Source organism: Pieris napi, chromosome 5 (assembly GCF_905475465.1).
Source record: "Pieris napi chromosome 5, ilPieNapi1.2, whole genome shotgun sequence".
NCBI classification, from domain to species: Eukaryota; Metazoa; Arthropoda; class Insecta; order Lepidoptera; family Pieridae; genus Pieris; species Pieris napi.
In genome coordinates, this window is record NC_062238.1 from 4169198 (window position 1) to 4186919 (window position 17722).

Genomic DNA, 17722 nt, shown 5'->3' on the forward strand with positions numbered 1-17722 from the left:
TAACCACTCCAAAGTGTGAGTATCGCAGACTAACTTTAGGTCGCATCGCGTCTCGTATGTATCATCTACGCTAAAAATATAGTAAAACTATTTATACACCATTAGTATATAGATACATACATTACGAAATATTTTAGTTTAGAAATTTTTCTTCATGTGATCTACTTACCATGTGAATGACACCAGTTGTATTTTCTAAAGGAAATAAAACCGGCTCCAAACACGAGTAGAATTAATTAAGAAACATCCTGATTTAATTTAGTGCGTTGTAAAATTTTTAGTACACTGGAATTTTAGCTGGAACTATTAAAATTCTTTATCGATAACATTTTTATCGATAACATTATGCATATTCATTTTTAAATAGCAAAGTATAATTCATGTAAGTAGGTACACTTTCTAGATAAAGTTATATTTAAATTTTGTTCTTCTAGTGACGATTTTTTTATTTTTATATATTTAATTTAAATGATTTCCATTAGCATAACCTGTGTAACAGCAACAGCTTTAAACTTAAGCTAAATCTTCTGAATTTTATTGTAAATTATTTACTTATTAGGCATAGAAAATGCCTGTTAATCACGAGATATAAGCAATGTTGGCCTAGTGGCTTCAGCGTGCGACTCTCATCCCTGAGGTCGTAGGTTTCATTCCCGGCTATGCAATGGACTTTCCTTCTATGTGTGCACATAACATTCGCTCGAATGTTCAAGGAAAACATCGTGAGGAAACCGACATGTCTTAGACCCAAAAAGTCGACGGCGTGTGTCAGCTCAGGAGGCTGATAACCTACTTGCCTATTAGATTTAGAAATCATGAAACAGATTCAGACATCTGAGGCCCAGACCTAAAGAGGTTGTAGCGCCACTGATTTATTTGTTTATTTGATTCATCACGAGATTGTTCTAATCTATACGTTTATATTAATTATTGTTAATCATAAAAATTTAACAATTATGACGAATAGAAAATTGTTCAGACGTGGTGATGGCTTACAAATTAATAACTTATAAAACTTCGATGGTTTATTGCTGTTTTATATATAGCTTAATCAAAATATAATTCCCCATCTTAAACTAATATGTAAAAAATGTATGTTATTACACCGTGTTAACAACCGCTGATTAAGTTATTATATTAAAATATGAGCATTTTATATGCTTTAATTTTGCTAATTAAATTAAAATTTTATCATTAAAATGTGGAACGTTTAGAATAATTGCGTATAACAATTAATCTTTCGTAATTTGAATTTTAATAATTTAATTGTAAAATAACTAGACTGAAACTTCGGTAATTGTTATGGGTCAAAATTTCTTGCAAATCATTTTCATTTTTAATAAACTATTTGACGCAACATTTAAGTAATACCTTCGTAGGTATTTCTAAATTATATTTTCCTACTTACTGTATTTTTCAGTGCAATATGGCTAATATTTTTTGTGGAAATTGTTAATCAACATTATTTCTAAAAGATTAAATTTGAACGATAACATTGCATGTGTGACATGGCTTCGGCCCTGTCGTGGTGTCGTCTGTACATTGGTGTCATGTAATTAACTGATACAAGGGAAGGTTTCGCATAGTATATATATAATACCGGAAAATAAACAAATTAGAATATCCTATCCGCCATGTCCACAAGCAATATTCACACACAAAAAATATTAAAATCTTACGTAAATATATCTTATGGGAAACAAAAACTTTATATATTTTTGGATTATAAAACTGAAAACATCTTTATTGTAATATAAGGACATTGACAGGGGAAAGATTCGGAGTATCCTCTTATTGGCTTGAGATTGTGTATCAAGATGGGCACATCTGTAAAGTTGTAAATGGAGGCTATATTCGACATATTAATTAAAGCGGTTTTCATCACCACTATAACTACCCGTCAAGGTATTTTCGGACCAGTATGAAGGAAAAAGCTTACCAATTCTTCAGAGGCGAGTCTTTTGTTTGTTTATGCTATGAATTATTTAGTGAAAAATCACGGAGAATTTTTCATAATATAATTCAAATAACTACATGTTTATGGTACCTATATACCTAGGTAGGTACCTTTCCCAAATACTAGTTGTTAACTGCAACTTTGGTCGTAAATCAATTTATTTTTTTCTTTAATTGCTTCTACAGTGACGGAAAACATCATAGGAAAACCGGCAGTCCCAACAACGTACGTGTGTGAAGTGTGAAGCAAATACTAAAAGTCTGATGTAAACACTTAGTTGTAGCGCCATTTGAAGAAAAATATATAATTGACATTAAGGATCGAACAATTAAATGTTATCGAAAGCCGATCGATATCTACCGATACTGTCAAAAATCGTTGGTGGCACCTATTTAATCATGTCGATGCACCTGCCACATACATATTCATTAACCAGATATCGGCTACCGTTCGCTATCAATGTTTTCGCGACATTGCAATGAATACGATACGTTAAATTTATTTAATTACTGTTTTATCGAAAGGTCAAAACATGCGCTTTGGATGAATGAAATCTTGTTGTAGGTATAATATGTTATTAGTAGGTAATTTAAATCAATCCAGTCTAACTTGACATTATTGTAGAGAAGGGTATAGTTTCAATTAAAATTAAAATATTTATTTATTCTTGAAAAATTTTAACATTGTAACAAACCATAAAAATTATTGTAATGTCAGCTTTGCTAATAATAATATATTTACAATAATATAGTACAAAAATATCATGGTGGTACAATCTAAAGTTCGCATATTCTGCCACACACCTAATGGCGTGCAAATTTGTTTTAAAAGGTAGAACAGAAGTTACAGTTCTTATATTGTTTTATCACTACATCATCACATTATTAAAATACATTATTACGTTATCAAAATAATATTAATCATAATGTTTCACGCAAATAATCATTAATGGAATAATACTTTTATCGAAGCTTTCACGATTTATGTAATTAATACTATTGGTATTGTAAAACGATCCACGTGGATAATAAAAGTATTTATTTACATTTTTTTACTTCATCTAATTAAAATTTAATAGATGCTTCACCGGCAGGCAAAGTCTAAAGCTTAAAATCATATTATGTTAATTTAACCAATTAGAATCGCAGAACGAAAGAAATATGCAAAACGGAGACGAATTTAATTTAAAATGAGATCCGTCTACGTTCCGCTTGGGCCCGCGTCGATCGGAACGAAATTGAAAAAGAGAAAAAAATCCGAGAGCGGAATAAATAAAAATAGATATCCCGCTACAGCGCAAGTCGCCGTTGAAATGAAAATAAAACAGCACAATGCTTTTGTGGACGAAATAAATTAAAAAGTGTGTCGCGATTTTGCGAGCAAACTGTAGTTTTGAAACGTGCCCTGTAGGTATATTGAATAGTTTTCGCGCAATATTTCAATGATGTTCAATTTAAATTCTATTTGTGTGAATTATCGCGTGTACAATTATTTAGTTTAATGTTTGTGCATGCGTCCGCTATTCGGGATTATAGGTACATAATAATCCCGAATCTATTATACCTACATAGTATGAGGAAAGAGTAAGAATGTTTATACCAAACAATTGTTCCAATTCCCAGGGAAATAAAATTGTTCCGCTTTAGTAGGCATCCACCATACCTATGAAAAACAACGAAATACTACTTCAACCAACACAAGAGCAACGCATCCTTAAAATATGAACCTTTCATAAATGGAGTTCACTCAAATCGATCATAGCTAATGCACTCAAAACAATGTCTACGCATTAATAGGGGGAAAGTTTTACCTAAATTATATTTGTGGGTCGTCACGGTGTCCCGGGGTGAGGGGTGAGGGGGAGGGCGATTAGAGGGGTCCTCCGGCCTCATCGTAGGTGGAATTTTGTTCCCTATTCATAGACACGCCGCTTTAGAAAATGACGAACGATATTTTTTTGTGTAAAATTAAATATGAAATATTTCACTATAGCAACAAAGTAACATGATTATTATTTTTTTAAATTAATATATAAATATATTAATAGTGATGGATTGCCGGAGGCTTTGTAAAAGAGCGAAGATAATATGTTTAATTATCTTTTTTTATAAAGCCCAGCTTTCTCATACTTCGGTGTTTGCGTTTCCTATTAAAATATTTAAGAAATAACACTCTTACTATAAATATACAAAGTCCTCCAAGCACTTAAGGCGAAGGGCAATAGGGCACTTTGTGAACGCACACCGAAGTTCAAATGTACTCTGCCTAAAACCAAAGTTTTGTGTTAAGGAGAGCCACTTACTTCTTAAAAGATGTCATGAATAAACTAAACCAAATGAATTTCACTTTTGTACTTAAACACAAATATTTATACCAAACTTGAATTTTGTCTTTATTTATTTATTAATTTAGCAATAAATATAGTTTTGTTAATTATTCGATGATCTCTTACTCACTGAAAGAAGCTTGAAGCTATATCAAACCACGTATGGACGTTGATGAAGGTAACAGCTCGTTAGGCAAGCGTAAAGATGCTGTTAAAGGAAGTTTGTGAAGAATTTTTAATCAGGCGACATGACGCGGGCTGAGGGGCGGCCTCGGTCGGTCGGCGCGGCAGTGCGCCGCGCGCGGCCGTCGCGCCGCCCGCCCTGCTGTCGTGCCGCCCGCCCAGCAGTCGCCCGCGGACGCTTGCGTCGCCAGCAGTCGCCGCCGCCCCAGCGATGCCGTCCGACGCACGCTATTCCGCGCGAATAGCCACGCTCGCGATCTAAGCCCCCGCGCTCACCACGAAACTGAATAAGTTCGACAAATCCTCCTCCTACCTGGACCACTATATAGACGGACGTGTTAACACTTATAGTTCGATAGTTTTTCATTTTCTAGTACAAAATTGTATATCTTCGGTAGAGAGATGAGATTAGTATTTTTAAAGTACAAAGTATTATGTAGCAGCGCCGTAGCGTTTATAGATTATCTTCAAATAAATACAGGGTCAGTTTTGTATGAATTCATTGTGATTGTAGATTAAGCTGAAAGGAGAACTCTAATTTTTTTCTGTGTTAATCAGGAGTGTTTTCAGGTAAGCTTGTTTTGTGAAAGTCGTAAACTGTACACATTTATACGTATTCAAACGTAATGTGTCTAACCTACATCATTGCAAAATCGCTTAAAATAACACCAAGCTGCGCCAACTACCTAAACCTCGAGAATTACATATCGTTTATGATCGATAACTCTTTAATTATGTTGTTACTAAGCTGCGATAACGCAATGATTTAAGACACGAAGACCACGGCAGTTGACATACACACGGTTGTCGACCGACAACATTTCGTACCTTCGCGATCCGAGAATTGTTTGTCCCGCCTCAAACAATATATATTTAGACTGAAACAAATGCCGATCGTAAATCGAATGCCCTGCGATTGTTTTGAATATAGACATGAAACATAGCAGCAAAACAAAGTCGATCGCTGTATGCAACTCTGTGCGCGCCCAAACTTTGATTAATAATTTCCCAGCATGCATCTGCGGTTCATTATGATGCATTGTTTTTGTTTGTTAAATAAATTACATGATAGATTGATATAGCACCTGAAGTTTACATGAGGAATCGCCGGTCGAATGGCCTTTGTTTTTCGCTTTCTCTTGGATCGTTAATCATTTTATCATTTCGCTTCGAGTAATAAATAAGAGCATAAAAGAGGTGGACGATCGAATAAAAGTTTATTAAAATTATCTGTTAATCGAACTATGTCATATAATTCATGCGTCTCCAAGTGTGAAGAACCATACAAATTTAAATTCACACATACATATCACCTAATTTGCAGTTAAATGCTACATTAGTGTCGCTCTCTATGCTCATGGGAAATGTTGAAGAGACAAGAAAAAATATAAAACGGAAAGGAACGTCTTACTTTTTAAATGCCGGTTTGAATTTAAATTTTAAATTAATGTCAAGTGTAGTTAAATTCTCTACAAATATCTGTGGTCAATTGAAACAATACAACAAAAAATACGTTTATACAATTCATGTTACAGCAAAAAATTTAAAAAACAATGACTACAGTAAATCATATCCAAATTCTTTGTGTGTCAAGCATTTTTGTTCAAAGTTGCGTCGACTAACGGTGCAATACAATGTCTCAAAAGGTAACAATGACGATCTTGCGCAAGATTTTATTTTGTTCACGAAAAATCGTGAACATTTGAAATTGTATTGTTTGTGGCGCGAGGGTGGCCGGTGAAAGCTCGCTTTGTGATTTTAATATGCGAGACCTCTCATTTGTATAAATCGATGGTTCCTCAACTTTTCGTATCTCATTTAAATGTGCATTTATTTTAAATTAATAATAAGGCTTTTTTATATTTATTTACTCACGTATTCTTTAAGAAAATTACGGTAGTTTATGTAGCGTTTGTTTGGATTTTGCGCAGTTATATTATTATATACACTTCGGTAGAGTCATAGATTTAGTTTTAAGAAATATATAATTGATGATTGACGGTATAAAAATATGCAACTTTGCAATATGCAGCGTTCATATCAGTTGTAGGAAAAAGGTTAAAAGAAATAAAACAAGTTACAATACGCCAATAAAAACATCGTATCACCACAACACAGCATGTCTGCCATTTGTGCACGATTGCAAAATAAATCATTTCTGAAACAAGTAATTAAAATACTAGTGGACGCCAGAATCAGGCATTCGAAATAACGGGTGGCAGTGAGATGCAAAAACATTAAAGTGTTATTGCGAATATGCATAATTGTATGAATATGTTTGGTTTGAATATCCTTTTTGTTATCTAAACATCCACATTTTTAAAAATAGAGTTATAACACCATCTTGCTATTGCCTTCCTCGGCATACGTATATATTTTCATACATTACAGTATGTTTTATAATAGCCCTCTGCGACTTAAAAATTAACCGATGTCTCCTCTCAATTGCAGGACATTTAAATTTATATACATTTTCATTCCGACCCGGAATCAAACCCGATATCCCACGGTCACGGTAGTAGGTTAAATACAGGAATCCACCTCAATTTGTTTATCTTAAATTCATGTTTATAATCGTCTATTACCAGATTTCTAATACCACATTAACATGAATAAATTAGCCAAATTAAATTCAAAACATCACAGGAAGCATAAATTCAATAAAAAGCGGAAAGATGATCGTAAAAAAAACTAGACGCCACAAAATCAGCTGCTCGACGACATTTATCACTTCAATCATAAAACAAGCTGTTAAAGCAACAATCTCAATATACCAATTAAGGTTAGTATTACGAGCTAAACGGTCGTCGTCAGTTAATGCTCAAATAGCTCAGCTGACTACCTACAAACAAATACGCAACCATTTGAAAATTGTTGCCCTTTAGTAATAAGGTGTTTTCATGCTCGTTAAATTTAATAGGATTTTAAATGTTGAAGTGACACCTTCAACTCACTGTCGTTATGTTTATGTCATAATATTGCAATTATATTTACGTGATCAGTGAGTTTCCAATTACTAACGAAGATTACACTACATACTTTAAAATCGTTTAATGAACATATTTTGTTTCAATTGTCGAGTTCAGCGTCGTTGTAGTAGTTTTATTGGGTCTACGGTGCCCCGGCAATAAACTATGTGATATGATACGGCAGCCCACAAAGATGTTATAAAAGCTTCTCTGTCCATTCGGACGTCAACTATCTTAAATCTAAAATACATGATATTGAGAATTAACCCATATAATTGTAATAAATAATAATATATTACTAACCCAATTTAGTGTCGCAATACAAATTAAAATGCGACATTTTTTCCATGAGAGTGATTTATTGTTCAGTTAATGTAATGTAAATTATATAATTAATACTAGTTAATATATTCAACCTATGACTCATCAAATTAAACCCACTTGTAAACATAATTACTTAAAATCAATCAAACATGTTATAAAAATATTGTTAAGCTTCTATGAAAGTATATCGTTATTTGTTTGTTAAAAGTATCTAATATGTGTCTTTAATATATAGATAACATTTTATATGGATCTATGATAATGCGTGTTTTTGTGTGTTTATATCCTTAAAAAAACATATTTCTTGTTTGTATTTATTACTAAGAGAGTCAACTATTAAGTGTTAATTATTTATATTTATATACACGGGATATAAAGATCCTTTTAAGCTGTTTTGTGAAGCGGTGTCCATCGATTTCGTTAAACAATTTTGGAGCTTCCAAATGGTCATCAAGTCAGATTTTGTTACAAAAAACAATGTAGGTAACTTTAAAAGTGTGTTTAGTATTTTTATGAGTTTTGTAACAAGTAAAATACAGTCAAAAATTCTGCATTAAGGTATGATTTATAATTTTGTTGTTTAGCCAAGTGACGTAAGAACAACGAATAGCTATTAAGACATACCTATAGCACGATTATGAATAAGGGGAATTAACTTACGAAAGTGGCTTTGGTAGTTTGTAGAAATTATATGGCAATATTGATAGAACCACATTGAACTAAGACCATCACGGACGACCAATACAAGCCTGAAGGCGAATCGTCTATATTTATAGGAGCCAATTAAGCAAACGCCATTGGTATCAGCTCATCTTATAGACACGGATATATTGCGTGACTGAGAACACAGAGTTGCTTGTCGCCGCGTGCGCCGGCTTTTAAATTGTTATGTATCAGATCCCACATCTTCACCTAGGGTTACCAATAAAACTACATTTTGTACCTTAAAAAGTCACCCAACGTCGGTATTACCGGAAGTACCTGAACAAAAATTGTGAACACAGAGCGAACACATGTAGCAACCCTACGCCATGTTTATGATGCCCGTTTAGTACGTCTTTATAAACTATTCAAGCAATGCTATGAATTTTATTTGACCACGATTCCGTGTTACAATTTGTTATCTATTTTTATTCCGTAATAAAAATCGGGATTAACGACATGTTTGCATTAAACAATAATCCGAAAGTCGCTTTAAATCACACCTTAGTCTTTCCCAACTGTGATATTATTAAATTATTTTGTTAGAATTTATATGAATATCATTTGACATATGCACATAAATTATATATATTAAATCGTTGGAACTTTTATAACAGCTTCTGTATAAAACTGATATTAATAACAGGTTAATAAGTGTCGAAATTAAAGAAAACCACGATATCTCTAGGATCACAAAATCGATGTATACATCTGGGAAGTCCATTTTTAATAAATTAATTTCTAAATTAATCCAAGTGCCTACGATTTAAATACTTAAATATTTGGTCACAAAGATTTAAGAACGGTAAAATGTGGCAGACATTTTAGGTCTATCTAAGAAATACCCGATGAATGAAGATTTTCTTCCAATCCCTGTTTGCTATGCGGGTCGTATCAGCCAGTGATTTTTGCTCGATGTCGACACAGCTCGAAATGTATTAGTGGATTTAACGCCTACAGAATAAGACCCTTGAATGTGATCGGAATTCTCTATTGGATAACTTTCTGGTACTAATCTTGATAAATTACTTTTTTCTTAATACTAGACTGTTGAGATTCGACCTAACGACCTAATTTGTAGGAGTTCTATTAGGAATGAGAAGTTTAGGAATGTCATCGATTAAGTCTCTTATTCTGTAATCATTTAAATTAATAATTAAAAAATTATAAAAACAATTGATTCCTGATTAACTATACGCATGTTTAACAGTTTTTCCTTGGATTGCATTTAAGGTAAATTTATTATTATCCTTATATTTAAGCCATTGAATAATCGTAAATTTGTAATAAACCACTGTTAGTAGGTAGCGACTTAATGTTAGTATCCATACTGAACATGCAAGAAATTAACATTTTCATTTGTCAAATCATAAATACGTTTAAAGTAAAAACGTAAATAGATTCCAAATTTCTTTAGAATTAGTAGGTACTTCTTATGAAAAACTGTCGTAGATTTCAAGATTCTCGATAGAAATATATTAAAAAAATATATATTTAGCTTAGCTGGCGTGTTTTTAACATGATTAAATTTTAAGGGCCTAATTTATTACCACCGCGAACAATACAGTTAATATATTTTCCGCGCATTCTTCAAACGTAAATAGAGAGCATAAAATTAAGCCCCGATATATTTAAAAAGAAATAAAGTTTATTTATCGCTAGAGACACTCGTGATGTGTCTAAACGTAGACTGAGGTGGGTGTTTCGTGGGTTTATCTTGAAAAATATCAGAATCAAGTATGAGTCACAAACTGAAAATTAACTAGGTATTTTCTAATTGTATCCGCTTTATAAAACTTGAAACTCTTGCAAGAATTAAGCATTTATTTGCTGCTATGTATGAAATATATACATATATCTCTAAGGGGCTTTGCTGCTTAATTGGTCTGGTACGAATTTATTATATGCCTCATTTATTCCAAGGAAGCATTCAGTTTGAATCCTTGATTTTATGTTTGATTAACGCTTATACAAAATCTGTACTTTTACAAAAAAGAAATCAGTGGCACTACAACCTTGTTGAAATAGACCTAAGATTTATGTATCTGTTTCATAATCATTTATCAATCTAATAGGCAAGTAGGTGATCAGGCTTCTGTATCTGACACACGCCGTCGACTTTTTGGATCTAAGCCGGTTTACTCGCGATGTTTTCCTTCACCGTTAGAGCGAATGTTAATTGCGCACATAGACAGAAAGTCTATTGGTGTACAGCCGGGGCTCGAACCTACGACCTCAGATATGAAAGTCGCACACTAAAGCTAGGCCAACACTACTCTTTTGGAAAGCAACAAGCATTAGTCGTAAAAGCAAGTAAATTATCATAGTCTAGTCGACAAGTTGAAAATGGAACAAAATAGAGATACTGCTCTTAAAATTATGTGCGATAGCTCATTGGAACCGGAATAACGCCTAGAAAAATGTGCTAAAAGCGTGTATTAGCACATAAAAAATTGCAAAAGTTATAGACAATTAAAGATGAAAAAAAAATGGCATTTAGTTTTTTGCCAATATTTAATAAACTATTAATATTTAAGAAATTTCAAATAAAGATTCTGAAAGAAGAGGAAATTTCCAATAAAATACTCCTAACTCTCGGAACTCTATCTCCATTATTTATAACTTTAATTTAACGCTGAAAATAGGTCTGCGGGTGACATTTTTAGGATTCGCGCGTGGCGTCAAAATCGACTACGGCACATTAATTAATTTATTTAAGGTATTGAATATTTTTTTTTAAATTTGAAAAAATTATGGTGTGTTCTGAACACTATAATTAATTTATTCCCGTTGAAAATTTTACTTAAAGTTAATTTTTCAACAAGTTAAATAATTGTTAACAAACGAAATTTTCTCGACCGACCGTCTTAATTGTAAGTGAAAAAAAATGTTTGAATAATGGTCGTAAAAATATTTCGCTTCGTAGAGCCTTTCTTACATACATACTTAACAAGATCGTGCCATAAAAGTTAAAAAAATATTTATACTTTGTTTATAACATTTTTTTTACTTAAACAAAAACTTAAAAATCCATGTAATGTTGTTAAAAAATTTTTTTTTTTTCTAAATCATCATATAATCGTTTTTTTATTAATACAAGATATTTATAGATTTGCAAAAAAAAAACTTCCCGCCATTTGTTGATAAATTTTTTTTTAACAAATTGAATAAATAAATATTTTTTAAAAAAATTTTAACACAACTTTATTACATTAAAAATTTTATGATTTTAAAAAAAAATTTTTTTCCTAAATTACAATTTTTTATTGTTTATAATCGTTTTTTTTTAATTTTCTATTGTTTAAATAATTAGTTAAAAATTTGTTTTTTTCTAAAAGTCATAATTGACAGTCCTCTATAAAGTAACAGAAAAAAAATTTTTTTAAATCAACAATTCTATTGTTTATTAACTTACCAAGTTGTTATAAACAAATATTCAACTTTTTTTTATTTTTTTTCTAAAACTTCTAAAATTAACAAAAACAACCATATATAACAAAGTATAGAAAAAAATTTTTTGAAAATTTTTTGATTATCATGAATATTACTTTTATTTAAAATTAAAAATTTTTTTTTCTATACTTTGTTATATATGGTTGTTTTTGTTAATTTTAGAAGTTTTAGAAAAAAAATAAAAAAAAGTTGAATATTTGTTTATAACAACTTGGTAAGTTAATAAACAATAGAATTGTTGATTAAAAAAAAAATTTTTTTCTATTCCTTTATAGAGGACTGTCAATTATGACTTTTAGAAAAAAAAATGTTTTTAACTAATGATTTAAACAATAGAAAATTAAAAAAAACGATTATAAACAATTAAAAATTGTAATTTAGGAAAAAAAATTTTTTTAAAAATCATAAAATTTTTAATGTAATAAAGTTGTGTTAAAATTCTTTTAAAAAATATTTATTTATTCAATTTGTTAAAAAAAAAATTATCAACAAATGGCGGGAAGTTTTTTTTTTGCAAATCAATAAATATCTTGTATTAATAAAAAAACGATTATATGATGATTTAGAAAAAAAAAATTTTTTTTAACAACATTACATGGATTTTTAAGTTTTTGTTTAAGTAAAAAAAATGTTATAAACAAAGTATAAATATTTTTTTAACTTTTATGGCACGATCTTGTTAAGTATGTATGTAAAAAAGGCTCTACGAAGCGAAATATTTTTACGACCATTATTTAAACATTTTTTTTCACTTACAATTAAGACGGTCGGTCGAGAAAATTTCGTTTGTTAACAATTATTTAACTTGTTGAAAAATTAACTTTAAGTAAAATTTTCAACGGGAATAAATTAATTATAGTGTTCAGAACACACCATAATTTTTTCAAATTTAAAAAAAAATATTCAATACCTTAAATAAATTAATTAATGTGCCGTAGTCGATTTTGACGCCACGCGCGAATCCTAAAAATGTCACCCGCAGACCTATTTTCAGCGTTAAATTAAAGTTATATATAATGGAGATAGAGTTCCGAGAGTTAGGAGTTTTTTATTGGAAATTTTCTCTTCTTTCAGAATCTTTATTTGAAATTTCTTAAATATTAATAGTTTATTAAATATTGGCAAAAAACTAAATGCCATTTTTTTTTCATCTTTAATTGTCTATAACTTTTGCAATTTTTTATGTGCTAATACACGCTTTTAGCACATTTTTCTAGGCGTCATTCCGGTTCGAATGAGCTATCGCACATAATTTTAAGAGCAGTATCTCTATTTTGTTCCATTTTCAACTTGTCGACTAGACTATCAGACCTATACCTTTGTACTAGAATTATAAAATTCACGTTTTAAAAAAGACATATTTCATATCCCATGTGTCTAATAACCCTCGAATTTCGACAAAAACCGGTAGCAAGCGGTAACATTCGTTGGCCTAATGCGATCTTATCAGTGGGGTAAAGGACCCGGCTTTACCACTTAAATCGATCCTATTTATAACTTTTTGAACCACTTTCTACAGTAAATGAATGGACAAAGGCATCTGTCCATGTTTGTAGTAAATGCTTCCGTAGTTGTCACTATATTGATATCGTTATATTATATTTAACATAGTTAAGGTAAATTAATAAATATAGACATTATATCTGGACATTTATTTATAACTAGCTGGCCTGGCGAACATCGTACCGCCTAACAGTCTATTCTTTTTTTTTAAATACTTATTCTGCTATTCGGGACACCGGTCTAGCTAGTAAGATAAAAAAAGAAAGTTCATAAGACAACAATTACATTATGTCAAAAATAAAAATTTACCTTCCCGGAACCCCTCCACTAACACTTGAACTCTATGATATGGTATTAAAGTTCAAATTGACTTTTAAGTATTATTACGAATATTTTGTATGGGAATATAGAAAAGTTGTCTTTAGACTTTTTCACTCATTTTTTTTTAATTTTTCTCTCCGTAAGAACCATCCTCGTACTTCAAGGAATATTATATAAAAGAAATCAGACAAATCGGTCTAGCCGTTTTCATGTTATGTCGTGACAACGGAAAACGGGTTTAACTTTTATATATATAGATTATTTGTTGGTAAAATGTAACAACTATACTTTTAAAGTAAAGAAGAATTACTGAATGTGTTCTATATTTGAATGTAAATCGTGATGTGACCTTCCATTTTTAAATTTACGCCAACAAGTAGGTATAACTCATCAGCTATCAAATTAAGATTTAGGTGCTTTAAATTCGTGATACTTGTTAATTTATTTTTTCCATGTTCCCATCTGCATAATTATTTAGAAAGTTCTTTCCGGGCTATGAATTTTAATTAGATAAAAATTTGCAATTTACAAAACGTTGCATTTTTGTATTAATTAAGTTTTGCTAATTATATTTTTTGTGCCGTGCGATCGGGACGATAAAAGAATCTTAATTTTGGATACATCTTGGTAACTGGAATTTATACCAATTGTATACGTATTTTCTTGAATTTCGTCATCTAGGAATGGACTATACATTAGTATATATATAAGCCAAGTAGTCGATAGGAATTAGATTAATTAGGGTTTTGTCTTTTAATTTAAATTTAATCGTGTAGTGTCCTTGTCTTAATAACTAAACTATGACTTAATGCGTTCAATTATTGGCAAAATAATAGTTTTTTTTTTATATTTTTAAAGGTTATGCCTTTGCCTTACTCCCCTACTCGCCTATAACCAACAAAACTGGCGTCGAATATGAGTTTTAGGTCCCATTAGGAATAAAAAATCTTCACTTATCTATATTATTGTAATCCGTTTGTATCGCATATATGTCAAGTTATTGGTTGATCTTCATTTTGTAGTTTAACACTTACCCATTACCACAGACATACTTATGTACTTAAAAATATTGGTTATATCAATTTGATTATAACCACGAGTTTCGTAACTAAGACGTCTGTTATTTTAGAAAAGGGATAAACACACACTCATTCATTAAAAACAGATGTTAAAACCAGCTATTAAGTGATGTAAATGTGTTCAATTAAGTACCGTATATACTTTTTTAAATTGTTAGTAATAATTTCGAGTAATTGTACGAGATAAATAGTAATTATTTTTTGTTGTTTCAGGTAAATCATTGAATTAATACAGGCTACTATTAATCAGTTAAGCTTGAACATCGCACGTTATTGCAACAAAACTTTTAGAAAGCTACCACAACAAAGAAAATCTTGTGCAATACTCTTAAAAAATCTTATAGACACAAAAGTGAAAAAGCATTGAACCTCACAAAAGCTCTCAGGTATGTAGTTAGACATAGAATGGTCTTCCCGACGTGTGAAATAGAAATAGTTATTTTTGATAGGTGTGAGGGGGACAGGTGTATGCAACTGGGTTGCGCCCTTGCAAAGCTTAGCGCTCAGCTGTCTGTTCGAAGCGGTGATGTTTGAAACACGGGACAGGCGGAGCTTAGCTACAAATCACTCAATGTCACATTTTGACATTTGAGATATTAGGTCTTTTTTTCTATAACTGCGCCACCTCTTTGTACTTATATGTATCCACATGTAACGGTAATATACTACTTTTTTAGAAATATTTAAGCTGTAGTATACAAATGAAAGTCGTCGGTTTGGATAACGTCCGGTTTCTATTACCAAGTTTTATAAAACTACGAGCCATATTATGTATTAAAAAAAATTGTTTCGTACTAATTTGGAAAAATATTCGGGTATAAGTTAAACATTTCGGATCACAAATATGTATAATGTAAATATTTCATAAGAATATAATTAATTGGTATTCTACACCAAAAGATGAACAGATATTATACTGTGAATGAAATCATCACACAGTGAAGACATATTTCAAGAGTGTTTAAATAGTAATCATATTTCAGCAGCGCTACAACGCTTTATGGGTTGCGGCTGTTTCCTTGAAATTTTTATACGTACCTACGTTGGTCAGCCTTCTGTGCCTGACATACGTGGATTATTGAAGGTAAAACATGACAGTTTCCCCGTGATCTTTACTGTATGACCAACTGTTGATGGCGTATAAGACCTTCTGCTCTTTCAGTCTGTTTTAAATCCAATTTTTTAATTTACGAAAGATGTAACTGGCCTGTTTAATAAAACCTTCTTGCTCAACATATTTTATTTTCATTTTCTTAAAACTGTGACTGGCCATTAAGAATTCTCACGCCTCATCACGGGAGCAATAAAATTTACGACGACTTGGCCGTGTTAACATTGTCTCACCTTTTTTAAAATTCTAATACAACGGAACAAACTGGATCTGGCGCGCGTCCTAAAAACGATACGAGTTTATGCAATAATATAACTGTAATAGGCTACTTATTTTTATTTTGATTATCAGTAGGTACCTACGCTTAGGTATATAGCTAATATTATGTTTTTAAAATATAGGACATACAAGTGTACAAGAGGCCAAGGTTGTTATTCTATAAAATATTTTAATAATATAAACCTAACTGCAAAAATTTTCTAAGATTAAAAAAAAAGGGTGCGTGTACTTATGTACGCGCGTAAGAAGTTATACTTCTTTGGCATTATTAAAAATAGTTTTTGATTGAATGCAAATAATTAATTACAATTAAATAATCAAAGACTGGAAAAGGAGTCATTATAGTCAATAAAGTTCAGTTTAGATACATTTGAAAAATTAAATAAATAAATATTTATTATTATTCTCTTACATTAAGTGTAACATAAATTCTATTATTATTCGAATGTTGTTTTTAAATTACATATGTTCAATGCCGTAGCATCTTCCGTGGGCAACTTCATTCTGTTAATTTTGTGTCACGGTGCGCGCGCATCGTAAAATTTCACTCTCATCAATTTTTCATAACGCGCCTAAAGAAGTATAACTTCAAAAATTGTTTAATGGGCATAAAAGCAAAATCACCAAAAAAATTAACAACTTTAAAAAACATAAATGCTTTTATACCACAGATGTTTTTCAAAAGCTCGAAAACCTGTCAATTCCAAGAAACAATTTCACTAAAAATGTGGTTTTGACCGCACAAATGTCACGTCCGCATTGTTGGTGATTACGCAAATAGTCCAAACAGTCTCAAGCTTTGTCTCTAAGACAATAACTGTGTTCTGAACATAATTAATTCCTAACTCCGAATTGTTGAAGATCTTGCCGTTATACTCGTAAACACAGCGGGGCTTAACACTTGCAAACTTACGCCCTCACGCCCCACGAACTTTATTAAAACGCACTAAAGACTACTTTACAACAACTGAACTTCGGGTCAAAAACTTCACGCATTCTAAATTCAAATTTTTACTCATAGACAAAACAATACACATAATGAATACATTATAAGTAATTACCACAGAACTGTTGCCTGCGTTTTGTTCTAATGCAATTTAAAATTCTTATTTATGACGCCGTAAACCAAAGAGCAAAACACAAGACAGATAAAAATTAATAATTTAATCAAGACATGTATTTAATTAATTTGAATCGACTTTTTGTTGCATCCGTTTATGTCATATCCTCAGTATAATAAAATTAATAAAATATTTAACCTTGATTCCTAATATTTCTTAATAAATTAATATTTTAAAGGTTAAACTAGTTAATTTACCAAAAAACCTAACGTTAGATTTTTTACGTTTCGTTGTCAGTTAGTCGAAAATAGCAACAGTTACAATCGCTGTATTGCTGAATAAGCAATCTTAAGCTCCCTGACGAAGGTTGTCTCATATAGCCGACCCCTGGTGCGCTAAGACGGCTTGATTGATGGTCACTTTATTGAAAACAATATACTCCACTATAAAAATA

General features: G+C 31.1%; 1 protein-coding gene across 6 annotated transcripts in view; it reads left to right on the forward strand.

The window, feature by feature from the left end:
- Nucleotides 1-17722, forward strand: part of LOC125049434 (homeotic protein antennapedia) — a 151166-nt gene that overhangs the window by 83010 nt on the left and 50434 nt on the right. For 2 of the 6 annotated variants that reach the window (XM_047648726.1, XM_047648725.1), the window contains exon 3: nt 15031-15203. The exons of 3 other annotated variants lie outside the window; for them this stretch is intronic. The gene's annotated coding sequence lies outside the window, so the exon portion shown is untranslated. Of the gene's footprint in view, nt 1-4660; nt 5037-15030; nt 15204-17722 lie in introns of those variants that run through there. One more of the 6 variants, XM_047648727.1, reaches the window with a different exon arrangement.